The sequence below is a fragment of the Rattus norvegicus genome, chromosome 1 (genome assembly GCF_021556685.1).
Source record: "Rattus norvegicus strain SHRSP/BbbUtx chromosome 1, alternate assembly SHRSP_T2T, whole genome shotgun sequence".
In the NCBI taxonomy this organism is placed as follows: Eukaryota; Metazoa; Chordata; class Mammalia; order Rodentia; family Muridae; genus Rattus; species Rattus norvegicus.
This window is the reverse complement of record NC_141534.1, coordinates 234,644,337-234,653,652: the sequence shown is the minus strand read 5'-3', so window position 1 is coordinate 234,653,652 and position 9,316 is coordinate 234,644,337. Positions and strand designations below refer to the sequence as shown.

General features: G+C 46.5%; 1 protein-coding gene across 9 annotated transcripts in view; it reads left to right on the top strand.

The window, feature by feature from the left end:
* Positions 1-326: 326 nt before the first annotated feature.
* Tjp2 (tight junction protein 2) overlaps positions 327-9,316 on the top strand; it is a 127,918-nt gene continuing 118,928 nt past the window's right edge. For 7 of the 9 annotated variants that reach the window (XM_087574135.1, NM_053773.3, NM_001414504.1 and 4 more), the window contains 1 exon segment: positions 327-502. The gene's annotated coding sequence lies outside the window, so the exon portion shown is untranslated. 9 annotated transcript variants of the gene reach the window in all.

The window sequence follows — 9,316 nt, the reverse complement described above, 5'->3', positions numbered from 1 at the left end:
TGGACACGAATAAATAAACCCTATGAATGTTTATACTCTTGAGCCAGAAGCTTAGGGGTTTTTGCTGATAAGAGGCGGAAGCGTCGCTCAGTCCCTACCCCACCGCTGGGTGGCACCAGTGAGGCCTCCCCCTCCACCCAACCGGACGCCCCAAAGTGGCGCGAGCCAAAGTCGCGTCCTTTTTTTTTTTTTTTTTTTTTTTTGGTTCTGGAGGAAGCAGGTGACGGACGGCCACCGCCCATCTACCCTCCCTCCAACCACACACACACTCTAGATAGGCACTTTTCCCCCCCTTTTCTTCTAACCCTCCAAACAGGAAATAGGTTGAGTCACAACAATACCCAGGAACGGCTGGTGGCGGAGGTCACTGGCTCCCGCCTGCTGGGGCAGCCCGCGGCACTCCGCCTCCGGACAGGCGCTGCTCGCGCTGTGCCGCCGGACGCCGGGGACCGTCGCCTCCTGCGCGCTGACACTGCTGGCTGCCGCCGCCCCCCTTCTCCAGGCGAGTACCTGCCTCTCTGTCCTTCCCGGGGTACAAGATTGCTCTGAAGCCTTGACCCGCCGTAGGGCAGCGTGCGTGGACCGCGGGGGTCCCCGTGGGGTTTGGGATGTGATTTATAGAGCACTGCTTTCTCTGTACTTCCACCTCCCACCCCTGGGCAGCCTCGCATCACCCGGGTTGCCTTAGGGTCACCCGGGACTTGAGTTTACGCCGCTGCTACAGGTGCCTGGCTCCTCCTTGTCCTTCCAGGCGGGGACTTTGTTTCACTCTCGCCGGGCGTCTCTTCTACTGGATTCAGAGGGCCTTTGGGTTTCTGTTGGCAGCGATGGTATCGAAGGGATGGGTGGCCTGGATGGACTGAATGCAGGTGGGGGCGATCCGGGTGACCATGACCCCTCCCCCGCCGCCGCCACCTCAGACTGGAAAACTGCCCCACCGCTTTGTGAGACATTTAATATGGGTTTGTGTGTGTTTGTGTGTATTTGGGGTCGTTCGAAAGGAGGAGCCAAGTTGTCAAAACACAGGGCGTTGTCAGCTCTCTAGGGCCGCTCTCCGCGGCTTTTCTATGGGACTCTTAGTCAAAGCCGAGTTGGAGATCTTTATGTTGGAAAAAGGCCACCGAATGCCAAGCATTCTCCGAGCTTGAAAAGGGGTGTTTTCCAGACTGCTGCAGTGTGCGAGAGTTTCCGAGCTACTGTCTCTTAGTTTCCACCGTGTCGTCCCAGGCCCGCAGGTGTGCCTGTTCTGTTCAAGGCTCCTCTGGCCACTAAAAGTTTTCTGACTTGCCTAATTCATTTGTAAGATCAATTTCCTGGTAAGGAGAGAGGGATTCTGGGACATTTCCTGGGGGCCTCTTGAAAACCCAGGTTTCAGGCCGCACCCTAGACCTGTTACCCCTGGATCTATTTGCACTTTGACCTTTGGCCCAAGAAAAGTGGCCGTGTCCAGCAAAGAAATGATTCACATCTCACTCCCACCCAGCCTTAAATTTGAATGCTATTTTAAAAGTAAGGACAGTTAGTAAACCACATTGGACCTACCCACTCTGCCCCAGAGCAATTGTCTCTTATTGAGATTTAAAAATATTTAGCTAGCATATAAGCTTGCAGTTTTTGTTGTTGTTTCCAGACTTTAAAATGTTTTTTTTAAATCATGCCAAATGTGAAATTGAGCATTTTAACCTTCCCAAATGTACAAATGTACAGTTAAACAGCATCAAATACACTGTTTTCTTCAGGACGCTGACAATCCTGACTAGGAATGTCTTAAAAGTAGAGTCATGTAGGCAGAATGGAAGCAAAGGTTCCAGCATCCGTGAGTGGCCAAGGTAGGATAGCTGCAGGATTCTGACGTGTGCTTTCTATTAACGAAGATGAAAAGAGCCCAGAGGATTTTCTTTTGTTTAGGCTGCAGTAGTATGGAGTCACCCAGGCAGGGGGTCAGCCTGCACCAATGAACTAAGTAGAGATTCGGGCAATCTCTAATTCCGAAGCCCCTTGGTACTAAGAAATGAATCTGCGCTTTAAAAAAAAAATGCTTTTCTATAGCAGAGCTTGGCGCTCAGAAGACAGCAGGATGAATTCCGTGAGTGCAAGGCCAGCAGGGTTACTAGCAAACTCTAGGCTAGCCATGGCTACACAGTGAGACCCTGTCTCAAAAAACCAAACCAAACAACAAAACCTTTTTGTTTCCTTATTGGCTGTTCGAGAGAGTGTGTGAGGGTGTGTGTGCAGGCGCACATGCCAGGATGCTCCCATGGAGGTCAGAGGACAACTTTGTGGAGTCGATTTTCTCCTTCTACCTTGTGAGTCCTGGGGATGGGAGGGAGCCTTGACTGCAAGCCCCTTTACTGCATGAGTGTTCACTCTTACCCCCCCACCTACTCCCCACTCCCACCTGTGTGTGTGTGTGTGTGTGTGTGTGTGTGTGTGTGTGTGTGTGTGCTGTATGCACCTGCATGTGGAAGCCAGAACTCGACATCAGGTGGCTTCCTTAGTTACTTTCCACTTTATATATTGAGGCAGTGCCTTTCACTTGACCCCAGAACTTCATGATTTGCTAGTCCAGCAAGCCAACTTGCATTGAGGAGTCCTGTCTTAGCTTCCCAGCTGAAATTACAGTCTGGCCTCTACATCTGCCCCAGTTACTGTCACCCACAAGTGAAGTTTGAGTGGCAAGTGCTTTGCCCACTTAGCCTTCTCCCCAGTCCCTCCCCTACTTTCTTTAAAAAAAAAAAAAAAAATATATATATATATATATATATATATGCAGTTTTGTATATGGGTGTTTTGCCTGACTAGAAGAAGTCTGTGCGCCATGGTCTGTCTAGTGCTCTTGGAGGCCAGAAGAAGGCATCGTATTCATTAGAATTGGAGTTACAAACATTGGGCTTTTGGGAATCAAACCTGGGTCCTCTGGAAGAACAGCCAGTGCTCTCTTAAGCCCTGGGACATCTCTCTAACATGCCCCCGTCCTTCATTTAACACTGACTCTAAGCTTGGAAAGCAGTCTGAATGAACTTTAAGAAAAAGGTTCTCTCCGCAAATATTGAAGCCCAACAAGGCTTGAGGGGGCTAAAAAAAAAAAAAAAGAGAGAGAGATTTGAAATGTAATTTCAAAATCTTTCAACCTGGGTGGGTGGAGACTGCAAAAAAATATATGTCAACCTATTTTGTTTTTAAAATATAAAATATATTTTTCAAAAGATGTATTTTATGTTTGATGTGTCGGTGTGTGGGGGTGTGCCCAATGAGACCAGAAGAGGGTGTCAGATCCCCTGGAGATGTAGTTTCAGCTGTGAGCTGACACTGGGTGCTGCTGGGAACGGAACCCTGTAGAGTTGTGCATTTAACCTCTGAGTTCCAATCCCTTTCTCTTATCTAAATGTGCAGTGTGAGGGTCCAGTAGCACCACCCTCGGTCATAGGGATGTTCTATAGCTTAGGAAACTGGTGCAGTGACAAGTTGTTTTCATTTGTTGAAAGGTCCCTCTAGGGGGTTGGGGATTTAGCTCAGTGGTAGAGCGCTTGCCTAGCAAGTGCAAGGCCCTGGGTTCGGTCCCCAGCTCCGAAAAAAAGAAAAAAAAAAAAAAAAAAAAAAAAGGTCCGTCTAGTTTGTGGCTTGAAGGCACGTCTTCAGTGAGGACATGACCGTGAACAAGTTTCAGTAGTCACGGTGATAGATTAAGATTGTGACTCAGGGGGGTTGGGGATTTAGCTCAGTGGTAGAGCGCTTGCCTAGGAAGCGCAAGGCCCTGGGTTCGGTCCCCAGCTCCGAAAAAAAGAACCAAAAAAAAAAAAAAAAAAAAAAGATTGTGACTCAGGACACAGCAGACAGGGGCCACGGTGCTGGACGCTTTACTAAGTATCTGCCTAGTGGCAGGTCCTTCACACCGAATCTTTCTTCTGTTTCTTAAGACTTATGACTGATGGTGTTGGGACCTTCATCAGAAGGAGGTAAGCACTTGGAGGAAGGAGTTTACAGCTTCCTCTGATTGAAAAGTCCCTTTGAAATTGTTGACAATAACTCAGCCAAGATCTAGCAAGAAAGTCCGTCTGTTTCCTCCCACCCCACCCCCGCTTCAGGAGATTCCTGAGTTCACCGACTTCCAAAAGGCTAATTCTTTTTACTCCTAGCACGGCTAAGTGGAGAGGAGTTTCCCTCTTTTCTTAGAAAATACACTTTTCTTTTAAAATACACTGTCGTTCCATGTTTTGTCTGGTGACAGATGCTGTTTTGTTTGCAGTCCACGGAGATGGGGGAAATCTTTAGGAAACCACGGAAGAATTATTTTATTAAAAATGAAAACCTGCCAACACTTTGGCTGCCTGAATCAGTGTTTTAAATAGGAATACGTAGGTCCAGGCACCTGTAGTGATTCTGTTACAGAAACAGGCTTAGGACTCAGCTGCGATGAGTGTACTGCACACACACTTGAGTGGACATTCAAACTAAGATACTGCTTTAAACTTTATCATTTCACTTATTTTTACATATGGGTTTTTTGCCCACATATATGTCTGTGCACCACACCAATTTAGTGCCCTCAGAGGTCAGAAAAGGGCACGTGATGCACAGACATACATTTGAAAAGAACACCCATACAGAAAGCACAGAATACAGCAGTAATAAAGTTTTTTTTAAAAAGATTTATTTGTTTTATATATATGAGTACACTGACACACCAGAAGAGGGCATCAGATTCCATTACAGATGGTTCTGAGCCACCATGTGGTTGCTGGGAATTGAACTCAGGACCTCTGGAAGAGCAGTCTTAACCCCTGAGCTATCTCTCCAGCTCCTAACAATGATTTTTTAAAAAAATCAGTCTCAGTTTGCCAATTCTAATCAGCTCCTTTCTTCTTCTTTTTTCTTTCCTTCTGTTTTCGAGGCAGGGTCTCTCTTTATAACCCTGGCTGCCCTGGGACTCATATAGACCAGGCTCATGTTCAATTCATAGATAGATATCCTCCTGCCTCTGCTTCCCCAGGGCTGGGGTTAAAGGCATCCACCCCACCACCATGCCAGGTCCCTCTTTCTTTTTCTTCATGAATACCTCTCGATACTAGTCTTCATGGGGTCCTGGAATACTGCTTTCTCCACAGGAAAGATTAGGCCTATTTAACTCGATTTAGTGTTAATAAACACCTGGTATATGATCATTGTAAACCAGAGATTTCTGAATATATTTTGATCTGATCTGCACAGTAACTTCAGAGGTCTCTCCAGCTCCTCCCTGCACACCCCCTCCAGCTCTCCCTCCAGCACCCTCTCCAGTCTCCTTCCCTCCAGCCTTCCCTCTCCCTCCCTCCTCCCTCCTCTCATTTAACAGAACAGAAATTGAGGTCACCCTGATCTTTTTGCTTGAAACCGTGGCTCCTCTCATCATCCATCTGTATCAAATCAGAAGCGCTTGGTTGCCTGTCCCCACTCACTGCCAGGAAGCTTGATACCCATTCATTCTTCTTTTGAATCTTCTGGAATATCAGGTTCTGCACTGTGAATGCACTAAAGTAAATGGGAAAAAAAACCGAACCAAAACAGAAGTAAATGCCAAAGGGGCAGAAGGTTCTTTTGTTGGTGCTGGAGACCTCTGATGGCTTGGCTTATGCTTGCCCTGACTATGGTGTTAGCGTAGCTGGACTAGTGCCTGACGAGCCAACTCTGGAACACTTTTACTACTGACATGAATGGATAACGTTATTCTTGCTTGCCAACCTTAATCTGGTACTCCAGAATGCGGTCTAGCAGCACATAGCTTGATGTGGACGCACACATCCACCTGTGAGAGTGTACTCCCATTACTCACCAGCTGGAAAGGAGAATGGAGAGGTCTGTGCTTGTCTGGGCTACGTAGCAGAGCTTTACTTCCCAACGCAGTCAACAGGAGCATATATCAAAAACTCAGAGTTGCTGCAAGCGTGTGTATAAAATTAGAGGAATAATTATCTCCTTCCAGGATTGTAGTGAGGAAACACTCTTATGTGTAAAAGTGTGTGTAAACTGTAAAATGGTAACAAAAGCTGCCTCTTCTCCCCGTTGGGAGGAGTTTATAACGCAAAGGAGATGGGAAAAGCCAGCCAGCTGCCTAGCGCTCCGCAATTTATCTAACACTTTTCAGTTAACAGGAGTCTGTTTGTAATTCTCTCTGTAGATTTAAGCCAATTAAGAAGCAATTTTTTTTCATACACACACAAAAAACGTGAAGCTGGGCATGGTGGCGTATGCCTTTAATCCCAGCAAAATGCAGGCAGATCTCTGAGGCTAACTTGGTCTACACAACACTTAGTATACATAGTGAGACCCTGCCGAAAGGAAAGAAACACAGAAAAGCAACTTTATTGAGATTGTTAACTTACCATCATCCAGTTCATCTATTACAATGCTTAATTCAGTGTATACTCGTTGTATAACTGTCACAATGATGATCAATGTTAGAACTTTAAAAATTTGTTATGTACACAAAGCTCTGCTTCCGTGTATGCCTGCACACCAGAAGAAGGCACCTGAGCTCGTTATAGACGGTTCTGAGTCACCAAGTGCTTGCTAGGAATGGAACTCAGGACCTTTGGAAGATCAGCCAGTGCTCCTAACCTCTGAGCCATCGCTCCAGCCCAAGTTTAGGATATTTTGTCTTAGAGAGAAGAACACTTTCTCTCTAAGACCTGCTACTTGTTGCCTGGCATGACTCAGTGTCCCTCCCCGAATGGTCCAAGGGTGATCGTTGGTCTCTGTCTTAGTTAGGGTTTCTGTGGCTGAGATGAAACACCATGAGCAAAAGCAAGCTGGGTAGGGAAGCATTTATTTGGCTTACACTTCCACATCGCTGTTCATCACTGAGGGAAGGAAGGACAGGAACTCAAACAGGGCAGGAACCTGGAGGCAGGAGCTGAAGGAGAGGTTATGGAGTGGGTGCTGCTTACTGGATTTCTTATAGAACCCAGGACCGCCAGCCCAGGGAGGCTCCACCCACAATGGGCTGGGCCTTACCCCATCAATCATTTAAGAAATGCCCACAGGCTGCCTATAGCCTGGTTTTTTTTTTAAGATTTATTTATTTATTTCATGCATATGGGTACACTCTTGCTGTCCTGAGACGCACCAGAAGAGGGCATCGGATTCCCACCACAGATGGTTGTGAGCCACCATGTGGTTGCTGGGATTTGAACTCAGGACCTCTGGAAGAGCAGCCAGTGTGCTCTCACCATCTCTCTAGCCCAAGCCTGATCTTTTTTTTTTTTTTTTTTTTGGTTCTTTTTTTTGGAGCTGGGGACCGAACCCAGGGCCTTGCGCTTCCTAGGTAAGCGCTCTACCACTGAGCTAAATTCCCAGCCCCCCAAGCCTGATCTTATGGAGGCATTTTCTCAGCTGATGCTCCTCCTTTCCAGTGGCTCTAGCTTATGATAAGCTGACACAAAACTAGCTAAGACAATCTATCTGTTCATAGAGTGATCTATTTCAGGCATTTTCTCATCTTTAAATTTGTTTTATAGATTTTTTTTTTTTAAAGACAGGGCTTCTCTGTGTAGGCCTGGCTGTCCTGGAACTTGCTCTGTAGACCAGGTTGGCCTGAACTCACAGAGATCCACCTCCCTCTCCCTCCCAGAGTGCTGGGATTAAAGGAATATGCCATCTCTGTGTGGCCCTGTTTGTCTGTTGTATGTAGACCAGTCTGCCTTGAACTTTCAGTAATCTCCCTGCCTCAGCCTCCCAAGTGCTGGGATTACAGTCAGGAGCTACCATTCATGGCTACCAAACATTCCTATTAGATTTGATGGCCAGCAATCTGCCTGTCTGTGCATCACTCAGGCCTGAGGTTACAGATAGACATCACAGTGCCTGGGTTGTATATGGGGAATCCAAACTCAGGCCCTCATTTCTGTGCAGTGAGATTGTTGACTGAGCCATGTCCCCTGCCACGATTTTCTATGTTTTTAATCTGAGCTATCTAATTTAGCATGGAGTGGTGATGATTTGTATTTTTCTGGTAGCTGATGATGCTTAGTATCTTTTTTTAAAAATATTTATTTATTATATGTAAGTACACTGCAGCTGTCTTCAGACACACCAGAAGAGGGCATCAGATCTCATTACAGATGGTTGTGAGTCACCATGTGGTTGCTGGGATTTGAACTCAGGACCTTTGGAAGAGCAGTCAGTGCTCTTAACCACTGAGCCATCTCTCCAGCCCTGCTAGTATCTTTTTAAATATTTGTTTGTTTGTGTTTGCTTTCCGGGTTAGGGTAACTCTATTATGTAGCCCTGGCTGTGCTGGAACCTTGCTATGAAAACCAGTCTAACCTTGAACTCAAAGAGATCTGTCCTCTCTCCCGCCGAGTGCCCAACTTATTAAATTGTTTTAAGACAGAAACTCCTGTAGCTAAGACTGGCCTCTGAGTCATACAGCTGAGAAAGACTTTGACCTTCTGACCTCTGCCTCTACCTGCCCAGTGCATGTTTTATGGGATACATGCCTGATCTGTGTGGTGCTGGGGGTTAAGATCCAAGATTTCTGTGTGTTCTATCTAGGCAAGGTACTCGAGTAAATTACATCCCCGCCACTCGTGTTTCTAGGACTGGTTTTTCTTGGCATGTTTTCCCCTCAAAAATTAGATGCAGAAGAAAATCGACTTTGAAGTAGATTCCCTGTTGAAGTGTAAGTCGAGCTCTTTGTTCTTCTGGAATCTGTTTTTGTTTTGCCTAACTTCTGATTTGCTTCAAACTTGATGTAGTGCCTGATCTTCCAGAAGATCTGACTGAAAATTTCATCAGTACACAGAGTATCTTTGCGGTGTGCATTGGCATAGGCAAGCAAGGACCGACTCTGAGGGCTGACTTGATGTCTCTAAACACAGTGCACTTCTGTCCTAGTTAGGGTGGCTGTTGCTGTGAGGAAACATGACGTCCGAAAGCAAGTTGGGGAAAAGGGTTTATTCAGCTCACATGTCCATGTCACAGCTTACCATCGAGGGAAGTCAAGAGAGAAATCAAGCAGGGCAACCATTCAAACAGGGCAGGAACCTGGAAGCAGGAGCTGATGCAGAGGCCATGGAGGGATGCTGCTTACTGACTTGCTCCTCACGGCTTGCTCGGAATGCTTTCTTATAGAACCCAGGACCACCAGCCAGGGGTGGCACCACTCACACCAGGCTTGGTCCTCCGCCTTTCAATCACTCATTAAGAAGATGTTCTACAGACTTGCCTACCAGCCAGTCTTATGGAGGCATTTTTTTCAATCGAGAGTCCCTCCTCTCAAATGACTTCAATATGTGTTGAGTTAACATAAAACTCTCCAGTGTAACAGCCATCCAAATGT